Source organism: Leopardus geoffroyi, chromosome D1 (genome assembly GCF_018350155.1).
Source record: "Leopardus geoffroyi isolate Oge1 chromosome D1, O.geoffroyi_Oge1_pat1.0, whole genome shotgun sequence".
NCBI lineage: Eukaryota > Metazoa > Chordata > Mammalia > Carnivora > Felidae > Leopardus > Leopardus geoffroyi.
Window position 1 is genome coordinate 59,111,519 of NC_059329.1, and position 22,936 is coordinate 59,134,454.

Genomic DNA, 22,936 nt, shown 5'->3' on the forward strand with positions numbered 1-22,936 from the left:
TCTTGAAGGTTGGATGGGGATTGCCCATGGGAAGAGCAGAGGGAACAGCATGGAAATCCGATGTGAGAGTGCTGTGTGATCAAGGAACAGAAAGGGGTTGGGTTGGCAGGATGAAGAAGGGAGTGGAGAAGAGGAAGAAAGGGCAGGAAGAGCCAGATTCTGTAGTCTCAAATGCCAGACTAAGGGGCTTGGGTTCTCCTCTTAGGACTGGGCTGCTGAGGAAAAGTTTTGAAAAGGAAGCCTCCCCTAGGAAGCCCTCCTTGGTTCCCCCTCCCTCTGACCCCGTGATCCACCCTGAGGTCTCCCTGATAGTACAGCATCAAGAATGTGGCCCAGGGGCACACAGTTGGCTCAGGCAGAGAGCATGTGACTCTTGATCTCAGGATCATGAGTTTGAGCCCCATGTTGGCCATGGAGCCTATTTAAAAAAAGAAAAAAGAATGTGGCCCAGAGTCGGTCTTTCCCTGTGATGCCCCCGTGTGTGAGGTCCTTTACCCAGCCAGCTAAGGAGCAACTCTAAGGCAAGAGCCACCCCCTCATGCTTCCCAGCACAGGGCTGGGCACCTAGGCTTAGTGCAGCCTCCCAGTGGGAGAGGACATGAAGAGCATCTGGGCCACCTTCTAGCAGTTGCTTTACTCCTTCCTGCAACCTGCCCACAGATCTGATCAGCCCTGCTTACATACCCCCGGGATGGGATGCTCATCCCTTCCCTCTTGGGCAGCCCTTCCCTTGGAGTGGTTTTATCTGTCCTGGGCTCCTTTACAAGGCCTGGCTACTTGGCCTTGTGCCCTTTCTCCATCCTGGGTCACTGTCCTTCCCCCTCAGCAGGGCCAAGCTGGGGCATAATGGTTCAGGAGTGGTATGAACACATCGTGGGCAGAGAATAGAGAGAGATAAGCAGCCCTTATTCCAACTACAGATGGTCAAACTGAGATGGGCCAGTCCCTGGCCCCTCTCCAAAAGGAATGATAAGGAAGTAGGCATGGCCAAGAAAGGGGATGAGGATAGACAACGGGAAGAACTTCCTACCAGCCCAGAGAGGTGTGGAATCTCCTGACTTTGTGAGAGTGGGCATGAGGGGGAAGTCTTCCGGGACAGGAGGGAGAGGTGGAGACTGAGGCACTCACTTCTGCCCCTCCTGCAGGTGAGGGAAGTCTTCCAGGGACAGGGGGACTGCAGGGGCTGAGAGAGACAGGGGAGGGGGATCAGGATTCATTCATTCATTTATCTGACATTTACTGGGTTGCTGCCCGACCAGACATACCAGGTCTGTGGGGAGATAGACAGAACAGTGACCACACGGAGGGACACCCATGATCTCCCCTACCTCTGCCAGTGGCAGGAAGGTATTTAAGAAGAGGGGCTCTTGGAGCTAGCCTTAGAAGGAAGAATTCCTTCATGAGGCAGAATTGACAGCCCCACAGGAAGAGCACATACCATGTGCAAAGGCCTCGAAGGGAAAGCAAGCATGGTTTTGTTTATGTGAGGACTGTAGGAATTCAGAGTGGCCTAATCATGAAGTGCAAGGGTAGGGGAAGGTCTGGGCAGAGAAGGAGAAGGAGACAAGTGAGGGAATTGAGGTTAGACTATAGGAAGCACTTTCTGTGGCCAAGGTGCCGCCAGCAGCTTTGACTTGGAGGCGTCATTGTGAATTTGCAACTTCTTGGTCTCTCCCAGTGGCCCCATCAGGGCCTGCGGAGGGGCTCCTCCTTGCTTGAGAATGGGATGTTCAGTGAACAGAGACCCTGAAAATGGGGGAGCGGCAGCAGTTGAATGTGAGCCCCTTCCAGAAAGTGGCATGCAAATGAATGCAAAGTAATATGCAAATAAGCCAGCTTAGGCTTGGCAGCTTTGTCTGGGAGGATGAGACATCACCCCCTTCCACGCTGGCCTCCCACCTCCTCTGCCCCAGCCCCCCACTCCTCCCCACCCCCAGAACAGCCAGAACAGCCTTCTCTGCTGCTTTGACTGCCCTAGCTTGTGTGAACCACAAGATTGTGGCCTCTCGGTCAGGGACCATGGGCTCCCTGTCAGCACCCCCATCTTCTCGGGAAGTCGATATATTTAGTAACGGATGTTTTCAACACATTTATCTCCCATTGTTCAGCTGCCCGCTCCCTGGGAAAGGCCAGGTCCCCAGTGACATGACCCACTTTTTGAATTCCCTGAAGTCCCTTTTCACTGCCCTCCCTGAAAAACAGGAGGCAACTGGGGCTTGGTGCAGCAGAAGGGATTTAAGTCAGACATCTGGAAGGACTTCCCAACAGTGTAGTTGCTGAAAGAGGTGGACCCTGAGGCTTCTGGGTTCTCACTTTTTAGATGGCCACCTGGGTTCAAAGCCAGAGGAGGCTTTGAGAATAGGACAGAGAAGGTGGTAGACAGCTGGAAGTTCAAATATCAGCACCATTACTCTAGAGCTATGTGGTCCTGGGCAAGCTACTTAGCTTCTCTGAACCCCATGTGAATAGTGAAGTGGGAACAATAATACTTTCCTGGCAGGATCACCAAGAAGAATCTGGAAGTGGAGAGCTTCGTGGCAGGCATGCAGCAGGTGCTCATAAAGGTTAGCTGTTGCCATTATAAACCACCCACACTCACCTACACTTTTAGAAAGATTCAGTGGGGGCCTGGAGGGGGAGAGACCAGAGCTAAGAGCCCAGAAGCTGTCATCGTGTGGGAGACACGAGGAAGTCTGAAATGGAGCCGCGGTGGTGGGCATGGTGAGCAGTAGCAGTGTGGATGCTCTGTGGGAGGGGCCCTCAGAGACATGTGACCACCTCCCTCAGCTGCCCTGACTGGTCAGGGACTAATCCCCAGGGAATACAATGGAGGAAAGGGCTCCATGAGGAAGAGGTTAAACCAGTGGCCACACCCATGGCAGTCTGCGAGTCATTCTGGGAGTTGTAGTCTGGCGTGAATTTGCAGTAAGTAGACTTAGTACGGCCTCCTTGGATCTAAATCCACACTCTGCTGCTGAGGCAGGCTGGGGACAGGCCCTGGAGGGTGCTGGGGGATGCAGGGCCCAAAAGTGGAGCAGCTTCGCTCCCTCCCCAGGGACCCCTCAGCCTCCTTCATGTTGGGCACTGCAGGTGGGGGTAGGGATAAAAGGATTAAGCCATAATTAGGACTCTTCACACATCCACACAGAAGTTTACAGCTTCCAGAACACTGTTTTCACATCTATGATCTCATTTAATCCTCACCACAAACCCAAGAGACTCCTGTTTTCTGGATCAAGAAACAGAGGATCTGAGAGGGGAAATAACTTGTCCAGAGGTATTCAGCCAGTGACTGATGGAGCCAGGCTTGGAGCACATGTCTGTCTGCCCCCAAAGTTCCTGCTCTTTCCGTGGGTTATTGTGCCAGAGGGCAAAGGCCAGGCGTTGAAGGACAGGCAAGATACAGACAATTAGACATCTCAGCAGAGGACCGAGGAACAAAGACCTGACTCAAGGAACAGAAAGCAAAGGCTGAGCCCCTTGGGATATAAGGCTAAGAGGTGGACTAGGCAAACCCCAGGCAACTAATTCCAGGCTGAGAATACCATAGCCCACCAGGATCTTCCTAGGAGTTTTGAGCAGGGGCAGGTCCTGATTAGGGCTGGACTTTGGGAGGATTGATTGATGTTGCAGTCTGGGCTGAATGGTTAGGAGTGGAGAAACAAGACAGCCTGAGGCTTCTGAAGTCCATCCGTGGTGCTCCCAGCACTTTGCTCGAACCTCTTCCCAACTTATTCCTCCTCTTCCTCTTCTTCCTCCCCCTTCTACCCTACTCCCCTCCACCCCAGCCTGGGGAGGGAGGACTGTGTACCTTAGAGCTGTGCTGTAATGCCCCCTGTCTCCAGCAAGGGGTGCTGCCACACACACAGTCAGTTGCAGCCTGGATCTTCCTTGTGTTTGAAGGGCCAGCGGAAGGAAAAGGCTGGACAAAGAGCAGAGATGAAGAGTGGAGCAAGGGTAGCCCATTGTTCTGGCCGAGGGGGAGAGGGCCCTACTGAAATGACACAGGGAGGAAGGAGGGCTGAGGAGAGACTGGACCCCACACAGCAGGGACAGACATTTTAAAGGGATTAAGCCAGGGGACGAGATATTTTCTTCTCACAGTTCTGGGACAGGCTTAGATTTGGAAATGGATCTGGAATGACATTGCAGTTGGAGTCTGGGTTTCTTTTGGATTGTGATTTACTTGATGCTGAGATGAGGGGTAAGATTAGTTGGTTTATTTGTGTTTCTGTGTGTGTGTGTGTGTGTGTGTGTGTGCGCGCGCGTGCTTGTGCCTGAATGTGAACTTCCAGTTGCGTATGTATGTTTATGGGTCTGAGATGTAAGAGTGTGTGGGTCAGTGTTTGTATAAAAGTGTGGACACATTCCTATGTGTGAATATGTGAGTGTCTATTTTTATGCCTGATTATTGGTAAATGCTTATGTGTATGTGAGTGTGTGTGCACCTATGTGTACGGTGTTATGTACATGTGCTCTAATAAAACTGTGTGTGGGTGCGTAACTCTGTGTATGTGGCTGTCCGTGTTTGGGTGTAAAGGCACGGATGAGTGAATGTGTGTGAAGGCACTGACCCAGCAAAGCCACGCCCAAGGTCTGGACATTCAATACTTTCTCTTCTGACTCCCACCTGCCTGAAGATAGAGAGAAGATGTGTATGGACTTGGGCTGGAGGGGCTGTCATGTGTAGGGCTGGGCTTCCCTCAGGAGACGCCGGAACCCCCTACTAGTCAGTGAGGGCTCTAGAGGAGCACGGTGTCTTGTATTCAAGCTGGGGCTGGGCTAACCAGGATCCAGGGCTATCACATGGAGATGCTGGACATGGCCATACCTGAACCCCGCTAAGAGTTCCAGGGACTCCCCACCCAGTCCTCTTGTATAGATGCAGCTCCTGAAGCCCAGAGAGGGGTAACGGTCGACTCAGCGTCACAGCAGGATCCAGGGTGAGATGGCAAGTCCCAGAGCACAAAGAGGGGTGGGTCTGGCCTAGACAGCCTCTCTCCAGCCTCTGGAGCAGATGGGGAGCTTAGAGTAGAGATCCAGTTCTGTGGCATGAGGCCCCCTCCTGCACCTGGGCATTCTCACTCCTCCTCAGCCTTGGATGATTCCTTTGAAGTTTCTACCAGAGTGTCTGCCTGCTGTGAGGTTCCTCCCGGGAACTTGTGAAGTCTGTCATTCCGTGGAGCATGGTGATTCCATGGAGAGGGGTACAGCAGTGGAGTGGGACCTGGGGAGGGGCCTCATCTTTGCATCAGATGCTTTTCTAGGTTTCTACTATTCTAACATTTAAGGCGTTCCCTATAATCCCTCCTTGGGCTCTTAGTGCTGAAACGGTGCTGGGGTTGCCGGGGAGTCCTGGAAGCCCGGCTTGGCTCAAAGAGGGGGGGCAGGGCAGTCCCACAGGGAAGGGGCTTCCTGCCCATAGTGCAGGGGCACTGGGCAGCCTGGTTAGAGAGACTGTGGAAGAGACTCCTGTCCCAGCAGAGAAGCTGGCTGCGAACTCTCTGAAGTCCTTTCAAAGTGTAGCTGCCATGGAGGTGCCAGAGAAGGTGCCCACTCAGTATGGGGAAGTCTGAGCCCCACAGTGCTTTTCCCAGTGGCCTGGGCAGTGAGAAGATGCAAACAGGAGATCCCCTTTCCAGGGAAACTGGAGAGACGTCATCTTCCCGGAGGTTTGGGATTGGAGGCGGGGGGCTGGATTTGAAGACACCGGTGGAGCCAGGGGTGTGATGGGTAGGAGATGGTGGCTTTGCTGGCAACACTGGCAGGGAGGGGGCAGACAGGCAGCTAGCTTCCTTTTTTTTAAAAAAAAAAATCATGTTTATTTATTTTTGAGAGGGAGAGTGAGTGAGCAGGGGCAGGGGAGGGGCAGAGAGAGAGGGAGAGACACAGAACTTGAAGTGGGTTCCAGGCTCTGTGCTGTCAGCACAGAGCCCGACACGGGACTTGAACTCGTGAACTGTAAGATCATGACCTGAGCTGAAGTCGGACGCTTAACCGACTGAGCCACCCAGGCGCCCCCAGCTAGTTTCTGTTGAGCCGAGTTGTGGGGGGCTCTAAGGTTGGAGGCCCATTGTGAGAGGTTCAGAGCTGGATTCCAGGTGGTGTGGGGGCAGAGGCTTTCTGGTGCTGTGGACTGGGCAGGGATTGGGGAGAAGAGAAGAGAAGCAGACAGCCGGGCACTGCATCCTTCCCATGCCAGAGAATTCAGAGTCGTCTTAAAACTCCAAGTAGGGTGTAGTCTGCAGGCTAGATGGAGAGAACTGACAATTATAGAGTACCCTTTATATTTTTCAAATTACCTTGCTTAATCACCTCAACAATCCTTTAAGGAGCTCTCACTATTTTGTAGAGGGGAAACAGACAACACACTTACGTGGTTTAATTGAAGGCAGTTTGATGAAGCAAGCATCTTGGAGACGGGGTAGGATGAAGGGATGCAACAGGGCATGGTGAGGTCCTTTGGACCAGCATCCATGAGGCCTGCGGGGCAGAGAGAGTGCTGCAGATCTGAGAGACAGCGCCATGAATAAAGGGCTGCTCTGCAGAGGAGGAGGCTGTCAGAGGAGACGAGTGGAGGTCTGGAGGGACAAGGGACAAATGGTTGATGGGAACCTGAAGCTCAGAGAGGGTGCCAACTGCTCCCTACCTCCTTCTGCCCTGCTCCCTACCTGAGCTGCACTGGGGCTCTGAAGAATGTCATTCTCAGGATTCGGTGTGCCCTGGGCTCCCACTGAGCCATCATCTGCTCATTGACCCCACCCCTCCTCAAGGATGCCCTCACGTGCCCCGCCTCGTGCTTGTCACCCTGGCCATGGAGATGGACAAGACAGTCCTTGCCCTCCCCTTTGCTAGAAGCAGGCAGTGAACCTTATGGGGTGAGTGCAGGGAAGGAGGAAAGCCCATGCTGGGGCTGCTGCTTGGAGACTTCTCTGAGGAGGTGATGATGGGTCTTGGCCCTGAAAAATGAATGTGAGTTTTCCAGGTGAGGGAGGAGAGGAAGGTGATTCTAGGCAAACAGCCAGCACAAGCAAAGGTGTGACGAACGACAGCAGGAAGTCAGGGTGGCGGGGCCAGGGCTGCTGGGCTGGAGGAAGGTCCTGTGGTGGAGGCCCAGCTCACGTAGGGAAGCCAGGGGGGGGCGTAAGCAAGGTCACAGTTAGCTTTGGGTTTAGGAAGCCCCAAGTGAAGGGTGCATTAGAGGGGCCAGCGAGGAGGCTGGTGTGGAGACCCAGGTGAGAGGCAAGATGGAGGCGATGCAGGTGTCTGAGGACAAGTGAGCTGTGTAGACAGGTCAGAGGAGGAGTGACAGTCCCCAACCCCTGGCTCACCCATCTGAGCTATGGCCCTAGTTCTGCAGTGTCCGCCCACTAATGCAGGGATGGGTGACAACTCTAGACTCTCTTCCAGGAGCACCCTTCCCTGCTTCATCCTGCCTGTGGCTTCCGCACCCCAGAGCACCCGTCCGTGGCAGCCACTAGCCACGCTGCAGACCATAGCCTCCAAGAGCAAAGCCATGTCCCTGCCGCCTCATCTCTTCATAACATGTATGACTTGCCCTCTGCGAAGTCTGATAAAATCCTCCCTTTTAAGACCATCATCATGGTGTGCCTGGGTGGCTCAGTCGTTAAGCATCTGACTTCGGCTCAGGTCATGGTCTCACGGTTCATGAGTTTGAGTCCCATGTCGGGTGAGCTTGAGCCGCACTTTGGATTAAAAAAAACACAAGCCCACTTTGGGTGAGCCCCGCTTCTCTCTCTCTCTCTGTCTCTCCCGGCCCCCTCTCCCTGCCCCTTTTGGGATTCTCTCTCTGCCCCTCACTCACTTGTGCCTTCTCTCTCTCTCTCTCTCTCTCAAAAAAAAAAAAAAAAAAAAAAAAAGCTTCGTCCTGGAGTTTGATCTCAATCCCTCTTGCTGTCCAGAGCCTGGGCCTTGGACTCCCTGGGAAATGAGTCAATGAGATGGCTCCCTCCTGGTGCTGGGGGCAGCTATGGGCTTTGGCCAAGCCAACTCATCCGCGTGCCTGAGTGCCAGTGGGGACCCACGTCAGCCTCCCCTGGGCCTCAGGTCCTTGACTTGTTATCAGCGTTAATTGGCATCTCCAGTGCGGCCTTCCACCCCACTAAGCGCTTGACGGTCATGAGGTGCTATTGTGTGCGACTGGATTCCACCTCTCGCACCCTCCTGCCCCAGGTTTCTGGTTCTAGCTGCCTGAGCCAAGCCACCAAGCGTCCCAGCCACAAACATACAGCTCCAGGTGTGGAGAAACAAACAAACAAGAGAAAAGCTCAGCAGACACAGAAACCCACACACAGAGAAGCAGACCACAGTACAAAGACGTGGAGAGACCCACAATGAACAGAGACATCAATATATACTGAGGAACGGAGACAGGACAAATCTTTTTTTTTCTTTTAATGTTTGTTTATTCTGAAAGAGACAGAGAGAGCGTGCGTGAGCGGGTGTAGAGGCAGAGAGAGAGGAGAGAGAAGGGGCACCTGGGCGGCTCAGTCGGTTGAGCGTCCGACTCCAGCTCAGACCATGATCTTGCGGCTTGTGGGTTCGAGCCCTGCATCGGGCTCTGTGCTGACAGCCCGGAGCCTGGAGCCTGCTTCGGATTCTGTGTCTCCCTCTCTCTCTGCCCCTTCCTCACTCATGTTCTGTTTCTCTCTGTCTCAAAAATAAATAAACATAAAAAATTAAAAAAAAAAAACAAAAAACAACTGACCTTCCAACCTGGGTATACACACGAGCGACACAGGGGTGGATTTAGCACACAGAAACACACACTTGGCGTAAATACAGACGGCCTATCAGGAAGCCAGACCAAGCTACCTTTGGTTCCCCACTTGTGCAGCCTCTCTGCCCTCTGGGCATATGCTGTTCCTTTGTCTAGAATACTCTTCCTGGATGCTCCCTCCCTTCACTGGGTTAATTCCTATCATTCTTTAGTTCTTTGCCTCCCTTCCATACTCCCCAACCTTGGAGCTGTCCCCTGCTACATGGCATCCCTGTTTTCCAACCAGTCTTTGACAAGCTTGGGGACGAAACTTTTGCCTGTGCCTGGTGAGGTGGTGATTGGGGTTGTGACTGGGCCATCGGGAGCCAAACAAAGACAAATTTGGGGGGCACTGAGTCAGGAATAACAATGAGGAGTCCTGGCTGCTCAGGGTGTGAGCAGGCATTTAACCCACAGGCTGGCATAGCCAGATGTCCTCTGCCTCATTTTTTTTTTCTTTTGTGTTTCTTCTAGGCTTGCTGCCCAACCCAGTTCCCTCCTTTCCCAAAGCCAGTCCTGCCTCTTGCCACCTCTCTGCGCTCACACATGCTCACTCGCCCTCTTTGCTTGGGTGTACCCTGCCTGTACTTCTAAGCCTGGGGAGAACCTCATGATTCAAGGCCTGGGGTCGGAGGCACATCCTCCATACATGGTCTCCTAACCCATGCCATTTAGCTTGATAAAGGGAGGTGTAGAGGGGAGTGGTTATGAGCACAAGCCTTGGGGACTGTCTCCTCATTCAAGTATCAGCTCCTCCACTTCTTGGCAGCAGGACGTGTGTGAGTTCTGCCACCTTTGTTCCCTCATCTGTAAAAGGGGCACGCTAATAGAACCCACCTCATTAGGGCTGCTGCAAGGATTAAATGAGACAAGTGTGTGATGTACGTGGCATGCAGTTTGGCTCCCCTTTGGGCTGCGTGAGAGCTGAGGGAGAGCTAATGAGATCAAGGATGTGCAAGTGCACCCGGGAGGTGCCTAGTGAGTCCTTGCTAATTGGAACTGAGTGAAACAAACATCCCTGTGAGTACCTACTATGTGCCCTCCATGACTGGTTCTTTGCACCCTCCCCCCTCAGTTTCTGTGTGACTGCTGAGCCTGAACTGCTGTTTTGCTATGGGGGGGGGGCTCAGCAGGTGGGGGCGCGACTTCTTTTTTTTAATTTAATTTTTTACGTCCATTTTATTAAAGTATAATTTACATACAATAAAATCGCCAATTTAAAGGGTATGATTCGATGAGTTTTAGTAAATGTATACAGTCATATAACTACCATGTCAATCAAGAATAGAACAGTATTCCCCCCCCCCCAGACTTCTCTGTGCCCTTTGCAGTCAATCTCTTTGGGGGGTGACTTTTTACAGGGCTGTGAGAGGTCCTGGGTTTTCCCTGAGCTGACAACCTGGGCACATAGACTGGGATGCTTCTAACATGCTGGGAGATGCCAAGGAACTGCCCGCCCTTTCTGGGCCTTGATTCCTGTAGACTGGCAGAGGTAATGAGGCCAAAGAGGGGAAGGGATGCTCAGGCTGTGATCTCCTGAGGGTAGACTCTGGGTCTGGGAGCCAGGTCAGTTGGAAGCGGTGGCCTCAGAAATGCACAGAGTGGGTGACAAAGTAGAGAGTTGGTGTTCCCATAAACCTGCCTCTTGATCAGGTAGGTGAGCCCTGTGGCCCTGATGGGAATGGCTATGTGTTGGTCCAGACTGGAGCAGGGGCCTACCCAATATGACTCCACATGTCTTCCTGTCTCCCCCTTCCAAGAGCTGTAAACCCCTCCGTGGATTAGCAATTCCCTGAAAAGAAGGGGGCACTTTTGTTCCCCAGTTCTAGAACCAAATATTAAAGCAATTATGTAACTAGCAATAAATTACTTAAAGTAGTGACTCACTCAGCTTAATTAGAGTGAGAGCAGGGAGGGATTAAGGTATTTTTAGAGCACACACCTCACTCCCTCCTGGGGGGGGGGGAGGCCTCTGTGCAAGGTGGGGGTGGAGAAAAGGCTGGGAGCTCACAGAAGCACCCCAGGTGTCTGCAAGGAGATGAAAGCCAATCCTCCACCCCGCTGAGGTCTCAACAAAGACAGGCCAAGTCAGAGCTGAGGCAAGAGGGATTCAGATCAGACCCAAGGAACACTTTCCAGAGGTGCTTATTGGAGAACTGGGAACAGAAAAATTAGGTTATGAGCTCTTTGAGGGCAGGGACTAGGTCTGTGATCCACCTTCCCGCCTTTACTGGTTACTAGCTGTGTGGTTCCTTTGTCACCCCAAGCTTCAGTTTCCTTCACTGTCAAATGGGCATAATAATATCCACCTTCACACATATTGTAAGGATCAAGTGGGTTAATGTGTGTAACTAACACAGACTCCAGTACTGACTTAACAGGACAAAAATCTCCAAGAAGACAGGGAGTGGGTCTGTTTTGTTCACTGTTTTATCCCAAGCTGTATTCACAGGGCCACACGTAGTAGGTGTTCAATAAATGCCTGTTGAGTGAGTGCTTGTTAGTTTCATTCCCATTCTCCTACTTCAAATGGGTCCTTGTTTCAAGGTTTGTGGATGAAGGAACTAAATGAGTGGAGGGCAGGGGTGCCTCTCAGGTGGAGACTGGCTTTTCTCCCCCAAGCTGAGGAACAGATGACTTAGAACATAAAAAGACCAGACTTCCAGAGACTGGCCAGGGAGAGTTTGGAACCATGGACAGCTCCAGCCTGTGCTAATGGGCTTAGTCTCCTGGTTGCCTGAAGCTGGGCTGGGATGGGAGGGTCCACCCAGGCTACCCTCAACTGCAGTCCAGTCTGACTGGAGAGACCAGGACCCTCACCCACCGTCATTGGGAGTTCAGGGGAAGGAGGATGAGTGTGAGATGGGGCATCCTGAAAGCTTCCTGGAGGAGGGGATGGGATTGGCTGGGAAGATTTAGGCAGAGACAATATCCTGTAAAATGAAATAATAATTTTGATCCTGTAGATTTTCCAAGAGGATTGAATGAATTACTTTTAAGGAGTGCCTGGCACCTGCCTGCTTGGAGAGGGTACAACATAGGGGCTCATTTCTTCCTGCTTCCCTCCACCCCTTCTCAATGCCTGTGATTTGAGGAGGGACATCCCTCTGTCCTGTTGGGGACAGCAGGACCTGGATAACTGCTCAGAGATGCTGGGGTATGGGGATTCCTATTCTAGCCTTCACTGACCCCCAGCTCTGACTGAGCTGGACACATAGTAGGTGCACAAGACAGACTGAGGGACGGTCTGCAATCCTCCTTCCTATCAGGGCATTGGGAGGCTGAGGGAAAGACATGGCAGGGTTGGGGTGATGGAGTTTAATCCCTGGTCCTCCCCTAGGCCCATAGCCCCAAGACTCCTGCCCCTAGTGGCCGCTCTGATCAGTTTTGACTAGCTCTCCTCACACCTCGCTGGCCTCTCAGGGCTCTGGCGATGAATTAGTGATGACAGCTTTGCACCATCACTATGACGACCAGGCGTGTTCTTAGCCTCCAGTCAGGGTGCAGCAGCAGAGGCCAGAGACCCCTTTGGCTCTGAGCCTTTGTACTGTTGTGTGTGATGGGGCTGGGGCCCAAAGGGGGAGCAGGGGGGAGGGGAGCAAGGGATGGAGCAGAGACCAGGGCATGGGGGGTCCATCTGGAGTAGATGAACATTCCTTCAGATTGTTAGACCCAAAGGAACCTTAGGGACAGTTGTTTCTCTTCCTCCCTGCTTTCTCTTTCTTTTCATTCCTCTCTCCCTTCCTCCTCCTTTCTTTCCTTCCATTTTCTCTAAGCCTCATCCCTGTTCAAGGCCCTGAGCTGCCCACCTCTTTCCCCTATCCTGGGAATCAGGCCCAGCCCAGCCCTCACTCTTAGGAGCCCAGAGTGAGATGGGGACATAGACCAATCCTGGTCTTGGCTTCAGAGAAGGTGTGTGGGAGCCACTGGTGGCTCTGCAAGGGGGGGGGCTGACTTAGCTCAGCCAGAGGCTGTGCAAACAGCTTTGCAGAGGGAGTGATACTTCTGGCCCTGTTGAGTGAGGATATTTTCCAGTGCAGAGGCAGAGGATCAGAGGAGAACAGGTAAACCATGAGTCCAGAGGTGAAATATAAAGAGGGGTGGGGGGTTGACAAAAATGCAGAGCAGCCTACATGCAGGAGTGTAGCAGGGCACAGAGGAGGACTAGAGCCTGGGGAAGGACTGAGAGGGAATGGCTGCAATGAGCAGCTTGCAGGGTATCCCATAGGGAAAAAGGAGCCCCTGAAGAATTTTTGTTCTTGTTGCTTGTTTGATTTTCGGGATGGGAAAATTGAGGCCCAGGGAGAGAAAGTGACTTGATCAAGCTCACTGAGGTCATTAAAGACAGACTGAGGCTGTGGGCTCTGTCAGGATCCTACTCTATAGACCCCAGCTAGGACCTCTTGCCCCAGACTTGCTGGCCAGGAGTTTTCCAGGTAACCACCACCTCCCAAAGGTGAGGAGGGCCCATGGGTGACCCGCCCCTAGTTTGAATGAAATTTGAGAAGGCAAGAGCTGTGCTTATGCACCACCCCCTGCCTCTTGTGTGGTAGGGGTAGTGGGGGAGGGCATTCAAGGAAGGACCTGGGAAGCCAGGGACTTGGCTGGGGTCAGCAAGCGATTAGGGTCAGAAACTTGGGTGTTTGGTCTCCCAGCCCAGGCACTGTGCCACATCCCCTTACTTTGCACCCCCAGGAATCTTTGGCCAAGTTGGGCACCAGTAGGAGGAAAGGGCATCTCTGGGGCCCTCACGTTCAGCCTGATATTGGGCCTGATGTGGCCGGAACTTATCAGGGCAGAGAGAGCCATTTTAGCCCCATTGTCCCAGGGCAACAGTGACTCACTCAGGGTTGCTGAACAGGTCAGTGCTGGGCTGGGCCTGGCTGCCTGGCCCTTAGCCTGTCTACACTCCCCCTACCTCACAGCTGTCCCCTTGCCTCGCTTTCACCCTACTCTGCAGCGTTGCTGGGCCTGCCAGCTTTGATGGATGGCCCCACAGCTCAGCCTCCCTCCCATTCTTTTCCGGATGCTGGGCTGTTAGCCTTCTAATCACCAGTCCTGCCTGGTAGCCGCCAAGCCATCCATCTCCCCCCTGCCCCCCTCCCCCCCACAGCTTCACCCAGCACAGGTAGGGTTTTGTGGGGGGAGGAGCAATGCAGCAGTTCCCCCTTCTCTGTGGTTGGGCCGAGAGTGTGGCTGAGTCGAGGGTTAGGGAGCAGCCTACACCCTCTTGCTGGAGTGCCACAAATCCCTCCTTCCAAGGGTATCTACACATGCATACGTGCATACATGCTTACAGTAACAATAAAAACAAACTTTCATATATTGGGGTGCCTGGGTGGCTCAGTCGGTTGAGCGTCCGACTTTGGCCCAGGTCATGATCTCACGGTTCGTGAGTTCGAGCCCCGCATCGGGCTCTGTGCTGACAGCTCAGAGCCTGGAGCCTGCTTGAGATTCTGTGTCTCCCTCTCTCTCTGCCCCTCCCCCGCTCACATTGTGTCTCTCTCTCAAAAATAAACGTTAAAAATTTTTAAAGAAAAAAACCTATCATGTATCAAAAAATACTATATGTCAAGCATTGTGCCAGAGTTCTGCATGTATACTCTCATTTATCCTATTAGTTGGGTACTATTGGTAACCACACTCTATAGATAAGGGAACTGAGGCTCAGAGAGGTGAAGGGACTTGCACAGAGTCACATGTCCAGGAAATGGAGGAGGGGGATTTGAACCCAAGTTGTATAGCTTACATCTTGTATTTGCAACTCTTGTGCTATACTGACTTACTTATTCATGCACACATGCACACGCAAATACATGTACACGTGCACACATGTGCACATATGACCACGAGCCTCAATGTCAGCCCTTGCACTACCCATCTACCTGGACCAGGCTCCTGAGGAGTCGGGAGAGTGCTGGGCTGAGGGAGAGGTGAGGAGTCCCTGCTCATTGTCCCCAGGCTGCCCCCAGACTCACCCTGGCGGTGACATTGAGCAGCTGGAGGGCTGCATGGAGGAGGCAACCTCCAGGCATCAGGAACAGGAGGCTGGGAGGCAATCGATAATGCCTGTGGCATCACCTTCCCGGGACTGGGGCTCGAGGGAACGTGGCGCCGAGGGTCGATCATCTGGGCTGCAGCCCAGGCCCAGCATGCATGCATGTGTATGTGGAGTGTGGCTCGCAGCCTGCCATCTCTGCGCCCCCCAGTTCCGTGTGCCCTCTCTTCTTTCTTTGCCCTTCCCCCTGTCGTCCCACACCTCACCCCGACTCCCCTTTCTGCCCCTCATCATGGGCACTGCCTCTGAGAATCAAGGTACCAGTTCCCAGGCGCCTATGTTCACCTTCTGCTCTGGGGTCACCTTGCCCCAGAGGCTGTTTCCAGGGCAAGTGCTGTGAGGTGTGGGGAGGGCAAGCAGAAAGGCCAGAGGCCAAGGGCTGCAGGAGGTGGGGACGAGCCCTCAGAGCCCTAGGAGACAATTTAATGAGATAATGAATGTCAACTGCTTCGCACCACCAGGGGGCACATAGTAGGTGCTTAATTGGGCTTTGTCTTGTTCCTCCCTCAGGAGTGTGGCGAGAGCAAGGCTGGTGCTGAGGGGGGCGGATGGGGCACCTCTGAAGGCACATGAGCTCCCACAGAGGCTGTCAGGTGCAGCTGACGGTGTTAACAATGCCAGGAGCAATTAGCGGGGAGAGAGAGGGGGAGAGAGAGAGAGAGATTAGTACCTGACACCTGATGGAGGCACTGTTACCCATTCTGACATCGGGGAGGGTGTCTGGTGCCAGGAGGAGTGGTGGCCAGAGCCGGGCTTGAGACCTTCCCCCCTCTCCCCCTGGGAGGGGCCGCTGAGCAGGCCTGGATCGCACCCCCCTTCCTGGAGCAGCTGCCTCCGCCCTGGCAGAGAGGTTTCCACCAGGCCCTCCAACTTGTACTGGCCCCACGAGACCTGGGGTCAGGCCGCAGTTCGGGCGCTGGCTGGCTGGTGGTGATTAGTCGGGGTGAGTCACTCGCCTTTTGGGGGCCTCAGTCTTCTCTGTAACAGGTTCCAGTGAACATCAAGTGAGATGTCGCCTGTTAAGTGCCTGCCACTTCCCTCTCCCCAAGGAGCCGGGCCACTTTGGGTTCCCCAGAGTCTGCCTTCCCTAGTCACACCCCGGAGAGAGACAGGTATGGGCCGTCTCTCCACCAGATGCTGTCTGCTCCACCCGTGGGTCCCCAGCGCCGGGACACAGGGTTGTTGAGGAAGGAAATGAAGGGGGTCCCATCTTAGGTTCTGTCATCTTCTTCACTCTGGTGGGGGGACACGTGTGCCTCTCCGTACTGACTGTACGTCCATGGGTAACCAAGGAGTGGTCAGGTGAGGGTGGGGAGGAGGTCTGGACTGGGATTCCCAGGGCCTGCCTTCCTAGCGTTTCACACAGTGCCTCACTGGCTGATCTTGGGCAAGACCTGTCCCTGGAGGGTTAGAGAGACATGGGAACTCTGACCAGCCTCCTTCTTGAGGGCCCAGACGACTCCGTTCCGCAGGAGAGGCTGGGTGGTGGGGTGGTGGTACAAAGCTGGTGAGGCCCATGCCATGGATGGGCAGACCCAGGAAGAGGGGCCAGCTCAGGACTCCTGTGACTTTGGTGCCCTTGTCCTCGTACTGCCCCTCCTGCCCCTCCATTCGTAGTCCTCTTTTCCTTTATTATCTGACTCTATATTGCCTCCTGCCTCAGGCTTATCTCCTCCTGTCACGCATCCATCCATCTCTGTCATTCCCTGCGGCTCCCTCCTGCTCTCTGGCACACTGGCTCCCTTCCCCAGGAGTCAGGTCTGTCTGGGAGTCAGTCTTTTCTTGCCAACTGTCTAAGTAAGTGGTCTCTGTGACTCTGACCAGCTCTTGTCTTCTTCCACCTTCCCACATCTTCCTTTCTCAGAGACAGTGTCTCTGCCTTTCACTGTCTCTGGACTCCCTTTGTCTCTGCAAGTTTCTCTCTGCCCTTACCTCTGGGTCTCTGTGCTTTAGAGCCCACATGGTCCAGCCCCTGCGCATCCTTCCCTGCGTGCCCAGCCAGGGCAACAGTTCCAGCCCTCCTGCCTGGAGAACGGAGTAGCCTACGCCCCCTCTTTTGCTGGCTGCCTTGGAAGCCCCTGACAATGCCCTCCGCCCCGCCCTGCTGGGCCCGTTGCTAAGCCTTGGGCAGGCAGCACCTGGCTTCCATAGCGACGGGTGCTTAGAAACGAAACGCCACATCTCCCGGTCCCACTACGGAGTCTTTGCCGATCTGAGCGCTTTTCGATCAATCAGGACAGGAAATGTGGCCGGCTCTAGGCTGCCTCCAGCTTGGGGAGGCGAGAGGAGAAGTAGCCACAGTCTCTGCCTTCTGGAGCTTGAGGCGGGCAGTGAGGCCCTGGGCCAAGGAGGGAGCCCGGAAGGAGGCCCCCTGGGCTTTTCTCAGGAGTCAGCCTGCTACTGGGAGGCATTGGGTTTGCCAAGGGCCCTGTTTGGATTACTGTTCTACTATTTCTAGCTATGTGACTTTAGACAAATGACCTCATGCCCCGGGACCTCAGTTTTATCAACTGTAAAGTTGGGCTAGTAATATCATGAGGATTCAATGAGAGAATCAACCAGGTGGGCCTGGCTTTTAGAAGGTAGTCCTTGATGGCAGTCCCCTCCCTTCCTCTTTAAAGTTGTCTGAGATTTAATTAGCAGAGAGGAGGGTGATGCACAGTGCTGTTAGCAAAAAGGTGGAGGCTGGAATGCACCTCACAGATGCAGGGGTTCGCTGGGGCCGTCTCTCTTACCTGGTATTCAGAGAGACTCAAGCCCGCACACCATCAGGCTCTGAGGGGTGTGGAAACCCTGGTGGAGTCCTGGCTTGTCAGGCAGTTAGAATAATAGAATCCTGGACTCCTACATTCTCAGGACTCCAGGCTCTTGCGTTCATAGAACATAAGAAGCATAGACTCTTGGAATAAAGGGACATTATAATAGAGGCTTGATTTTCTTAGAACACAAAGCTCTGGGAGTTCTTGGAACCTCAAAGCCATAGATAGGGGCCTCCCTCTATGATGGTTTCTGAGCTGGCAGGGAGTTTTCAGAGCCTGGGGCCTTGGGTCCCTGTTACTTAGACTTTCTTGTGCCTCAGTATCCCTCAGGGGCTTGGCTCTGAGCTGTCCTGGTGTGTGTGTGTACGTGTATGTGTACGTGTGTGTGTGTGTGTGTGTGTGTGTGTGTGTGTGTGTGTATTGGGGGCTGGGGTCAGTGATCGACTGCACCCTGACGCACCTCTGGAGCAGGGCCAGCCCAGGAATAGCTGACAGAGGAAAGCTGGGCTGCAGCTGTTCAGGCAGGGCTGGGTGGGAGTCTGGGCAGCCACCCTTGGCTGAGGACCAGTTTGCCCTCCCTCATCCACCCAGCCTGCAAGCCAGGGCTCGGGAGGAAGCATCTCTATGTGCCACTCCTAGGGCTGGAGTCAGAGCACCCCTCATGGTCCTGCAGACTGGAAGGCAGGAGGCTCCAGTGAGAGGAGCAGATGGGGTGTGGGTAGGGGCATGGGGGATGAGAGGAGGGGGCTCAGTATGGGGGATGGAGCTTAATGAAGGGCCAAGGCTTCAGTGAGGAGGGTGGAAGTTCAGTGAGGGGGGATGGGGCTCAGTGGAGGTTGCTAGAGAGTTTCTTAGCAATGCATTGTCTCTGCACCACCCCGGGCTCCCGAGGATGGTGGTTGGCAGTAGGGGAGACCGAGCACCTTAAAACCACTCCCCTTTCCCTAGGGTAGGCTGAGAGCCAAGAGCTCCTTTTCCCACCTCGACCCAAAGCTGGGGAGGTTGGTAGAGCTGCTGAGAAAGCTGGGATCTGCCTCTCCTTTTGCTCATCTTCCTTCCTGGTTTCCATGGGAATCGTGGCTCGGGATGATCAGGGTTTAATAGGATGGTGCTGTGGGAGGAGTCAGCATCAGGCAGAGCCATCCATCCCACACGGGAAGGGGTTGGCTGCTAAGAAAGTGAGCTCCCTGTCTCTGGGAGTGTGCAAGCAGAGGCTGGATCACCAGTCGAGGTGGCTTTAGAAAGGGGCTCAGATGAGGGAAGGCGATTGGGAGGCCTCTTCCCTGGGACACGTAGGCTTTGTGTGATTGGCCCAGGTGGCCCCACGTTCCAGATATCCCTGTGCCTTATTGAGGGGGTCATGATGCCTTGGGATCTGCCCCCCAGACTTATCCCCCACCCCTGCTCTCTGTGCCTGGCCCTGAGCTGGACATACACACACGAAGCTGAATCACAACCAGTGTCTTCCTGGAGGGGCAGCGGGTGTGATCGGGGAGGCACACAAGAAAATAAACACAGTTGGGTAAATCTTACATAATGGGGCAGACCAGGCTGGAAGGAAGATTCTATCATTTATTTGTATGGTCAATAGATGTCTTTTTGAGCAATTCTTCTGGGTTGAGCCTTGTTCTAGGTGCTAGGGTCACAGCGATGAACAAAACACAAAGAGCCCTGTCCCCTGGAGTTGACAGCATAGTGGAGAGGCCGACTACCTACCTGGCAAAGCGCGGAGTGATGGGGAGTGCTGGTTGGTGGATGGATCTGTGGAATCCTCATGGATCCCATGAGGAGTGGCCAGAAGGCAGTGTAGGTGTGGCCTGAAAGGAAGTTTGTTGGTGGTATAGGTTAAGGGCTTTGAACAGTTCCAGCTTTATCCTGCAGGCAATTGCAAACTCTGTGAATGTGTGTGAGGCTGAAGAAAAGATGACCCCAGCAGGTGTGGAGCTCGGGGAGAAGGAGGCACAGTGGTCCCCCTAGGGCAGACTTGCCCACCTGTGCTTCTGTGTATAAGAGTTGTGTGAACACGTTTCCAGGTATAGGAGTATGTGTTTGTGTGTAGGAGGACGTCCTCTATGGGAGGACGACGACTGTGTATGATTATGGTGGCCTGGGGCAGCCTTGTGTGGTGGAAGGATCTTGGGGTTTGCAGATGATAAGGAGCAGATAACCAAGGCTTAACATGTGCCAACGCCTGAGTCCCGTGGACCTCAGCCTGGCTGTGAGCCGACAGGTCCTGGACTAGTCTGGACCAGAATGCTATGGATTCCCTTACCCCTCTAGGGTCGTGGACCTGGCCACCTGCTGCCGACAAGATAAATGTGCATACAAATAACATGGAAATGGACGAGACCTGTGGATGACCCACCCCTATTCCCACATCCCCTGGGCTTGAGTTACTCAACCTGTGCTCTTCCCCCCTCAGCTGCTGCTGGGCCTCTGGGAGCGGGTCCTGCGCACCCAAAGCCAAAATCCATATTTCCCCAATAAGTGCCTATGGCCAGATCCTTTCTCTGTGAGGGCTACCCCCACATCTGGGGCCACAGCCAGAGCTGATCCAGGCTAGTGGCCATGGCGGCACCTCCTTTGGGTGTGAATTTGAATATATACATACTCATGCATTTGCACACACAGTCACACACGAATGCACATATTTGCCATACCTGGACCCGTGTGCACACCTACAACTGTTCACACATACCTGCAAGTGTGCATACACACACCTATGTGCACACACATATGCATATGCACATTCCATAGATGTACACACACACAAATTCAGCTATACTGTGAAAGTATCACACATCCTCACAAAGAAATAAACTTACAAACCTCTAGTCATACCCTCTCCTGCCTTTATCCACACCATGCTCACAGTCCTGGGTGCAAGGCCTTACCCACCTGTGCACACACACACGGCTACCGAAGGGTGGTCTATACCCATGCTCTCTCCAGGGCTGAAGCATTGAGGACAGGCTGTAGACGGACACAGAACCCACAGAGATGTCAGATTCCTCCAGGACGCTTCTTGGATTGTCCCTTTGCAGGGCCCCTAGGATGGTAGGGCCCTCTGTCAGTCTGTAGGCTCCACACCCCAAGTCATACTGTGACTGAGTCATACACAGTCTCTCCTGAGGAGCCTCCCATACTGAAATCTGGTCCTTGTTCATAGTCCTTGGGTCTGGCATGCCCAGGCAGGCCTGCCTGCCCAAGAAAGCTGCCTTGTACCCAGCTAGGCCTACCTGGATCCTGCCTCCTTCCACCTGATCTGCCTGAGCCCTCGACGAGAACCAGGCCAACTTCTATAGTTGCTGAGGAGTCTGAGGACAGAGAGGGCCAGAAGTTTGCCTGCGGTCACCCAGTATGTCAAGGCAGGGTGCAGATTCGAACCTGGGCTTCCAGGAGTATGACCGTGGTTAACAGTGACAGGATAAATGCATGTCAGGCACCAGACAGGCTTATGGAAGTAAGACAGGTGGGCATGGGGGATGAGAGCAGATGTGGGGTCTACTGGGTGTCTGCTGGTGCCACTCTGTCACCTGGAGAGATGGCAAACAGGAAGTCTGCTCTCCCAGCCTGGATGAGGAAGTGCTTGGTGAGCACCGTGGCCCACAGGAGTGTCATTATTATTGGGAACAACAGAGGGCTGGTTTCTGGACAGGGCCTGAGGTCTGGTAGGCCTGGTACCCAGGTTGACAGGCTGTCAGCTGACTCACCTTTTCCTAAAATACTCAGTAGCTGGGCCACTGGGCAGTTATAGCAGCCGGTAAGGTGGGGAGACAAAAGGAAGTGTCTAGAGGGGCTGGGCCAAGCATTCCTGGGGCTGGGTTTTCTTGTGGCAGAGATGGGCAGAGGGTTCAGGGACTGGGAGCATAGGACCCTCAGTCACTGCATCGTTGGGGACAAAAGGAGAGGTAGGAAAATCTGTTCTTCTCACATGCCTTTCCTCAAGATAAGGAGCATGAATTTAGGACACAGATTGGAGCCAGATGGTCTGAGTTTGAATTTTGGCTCCATTACTTACTAGCTGTGTGACTGTGGACAAATTACTTGGTCTCTCTGTGCCTCAGTTTTCCATACGTATAAAATGTGGCTAATAATAGATCCAACTTTATACTGTTGTTGAGAAGGTGAAATGCGAGGCACATAGTAAGGGCTCAATAAATGTTAAAGCCCCTCGGACACAGAGGCCCCCAGCTCCAGATATACACACTCAGCCTTTTAGGGGCCAGCTGTGACCGTCGATTCCACGGGACTGATGTCAGCCAGGAACAAGATACATCTAATCCAGGGTTCTCAAACCTGGCAGCAAATTAGAATCACCTGGGAACATTTAAAAATATCTGGGACGGGGGGCGCCTGGGTGGCGCAGTCGGTTAAGCCTCCGACTTCAGCCAGGTCACGATGTCACGGTCCGTGAGTTCGAGCCCCGCGTCAGGCTCTGGGCTGATGGCTCAGAGCCTGGAGCCTGTTTCCGATTCTGTGTCTCCCTCTCTCTGACCCTCCCCCGTTCATGCTCTGTCTCTCTCTGTCCCAAAAAATAAATAAACGTTGAAAAAAAAAAATTAAAAAAAAAAAAATATCTGGGACAGGGGAGTCCCAGGCATGAGCAAGGGTGAGAACCTAACATAGAATCACAGAACGTAGACCAGGAAGACAGGGACCTATAGGGGAGCGGAGGAGCCCTAGCTTTGGAGGAAGGGTCACTTCCTGGCAAGGAGCGTTTGCGCATGGCCTGTCATTTTGGCATCTCAAGGAGCCTTGACTGCCTCTTCTGGGAGGGGGCTGGATGGAGAATTTCAAGGATCACACCGGGGGGATGTTTTTGAAAGAATCTCTGTATCCTGCCAAACATCGAAAGAAAAAAATGTTTGTTTATTGAATCTAGTGTATTAACATTTCACAGATGGGAAAAATGAGGCCCAGAGATGTTCAGTGTCCTGCTCAGAATCACACAGCAAGTCTGTGGCAGAGTTAGGACTGAAACCCTTGGAGGAATGGTTGAATCTGAAGGATGGATGCAGAATGAATCTCTCTGAGTTGAGGGAGACATAGAGCATGTCCCTGGGGCTCTAGCCACTGAGCTGCAGTGTAAGATAACCAAGTAAGATTTAAGAAATAACTTGTCATGAGATGAGTGCTGTGGAGGTCCTGCTTAGAGCTGAGAGCCCAAGAGATGGTGGCTATGCCAGGCCAGGGTTGTCTCTTGACTGCAGGGTATGAGATGTCTTCAGAACAAATAGGTCTGGCCAGTGGCCTTAACAGACACCTCCTGGGTACCTGTGTCCCATCCAGGCTATAATAGCCCGGGATTGACAGGTACTCAGGATTTGCCAAGAGATT

General features: G+C 53.4%; 1 protein-coding gene and 1 long non-coding RNA gene across 3 annotated transcripts in view; one reads left to right on the plus strand and one right to left on the minus strand.

Annotated features, from left to right (window-relative positions):
- Positions 1-22,936, plus strand: part of PDE2A (phosphodiesterase 2A) — a 94,538-nt gene that overhangs the window by 3,018 nt on the left and 68,584 nt on the right. The window lies entirely within an intron of this gene.
- On the minus strand, positions 19,155-21,936 carry LOC123601207. Its single transcript, XR_006714021.1, has 2 exons — positions 20,517-21,936; positions 19,155-19,413 (listed from the first exon to the last, which is right to left on the minus strand). It is a non-coding gene; the product is annotated as an uncharacterized LOC123601207 (long non-coding RNA).